The 478-nt window shown below is 34.5% G+C and overlaps 1 protein-coding gene across 2 annotated transcripts in view; it reads right to left on the reverse strand.

Annotated features, from left to right (window-relative positions):
* The window catches only part of LOC117113946 (transmembrane channel-like protein 7), a 45,055-nt gene that overhangs the window by 31,938 nt on the left and 12,639 nt on the right, over positions 1-478 (reverse strand). The window lies entirely within an intron of this gene.

Here is a 478-nt window from a genome sequence, read left to right on the forward strand (position 1 = left end):
GATGTGTGTGCTGTGCCTTGGTTACGAAGCGCTTTAATTTGATTTGCCGCTGACGCTTTTGATTGGTTAACATACCTTCAACAGTCTGCGCGTACTCATTTACGCAACACACGTACGTACGTACGCAAGTTCGTACGTACGTCACGTCCCAGAATGTAAACACAGAAATTGTTAGATATTATAGTATACCTCTGTAATATTTAATTTCAGGGTAGATGGATCTACAACAATAATTCAATTTTAATTTTAAATGCAATGATAGGTACGATTAATTGACAAATAGTGAGGCCTGCCCAGTATGTGCTGACCCAGCTGAGACTCAGGAGTTGGAAAAAAAGTATGTGATCTTATATCAATAGGCCCTATATAGGAATAGGCCTATTATTATATTTTCTTACCTAAAAACACCAATTAAAATTTTATAGCTAATACAATAAAACAAATTTATTTGCAAATAGTGTAAAATAATTGTTGATAT

This window comes from Anneissia japonica, unplaced genomic scaffold (genome assembly GCF_011630105.1).
Source record: "Anneissia japonica isolate Jap-2015-1 unplaced genomic scaffold, ASM1163010v1 scaffold287757_len172727_cov147, whole genome shotgun sequence".
Taxonomy (NCBI): Eukaryota; Metazoa; Echinodermata; class Crinoidea; order Comatulida; family Comatulidae; genus Anneissia; species Anneissia japonica.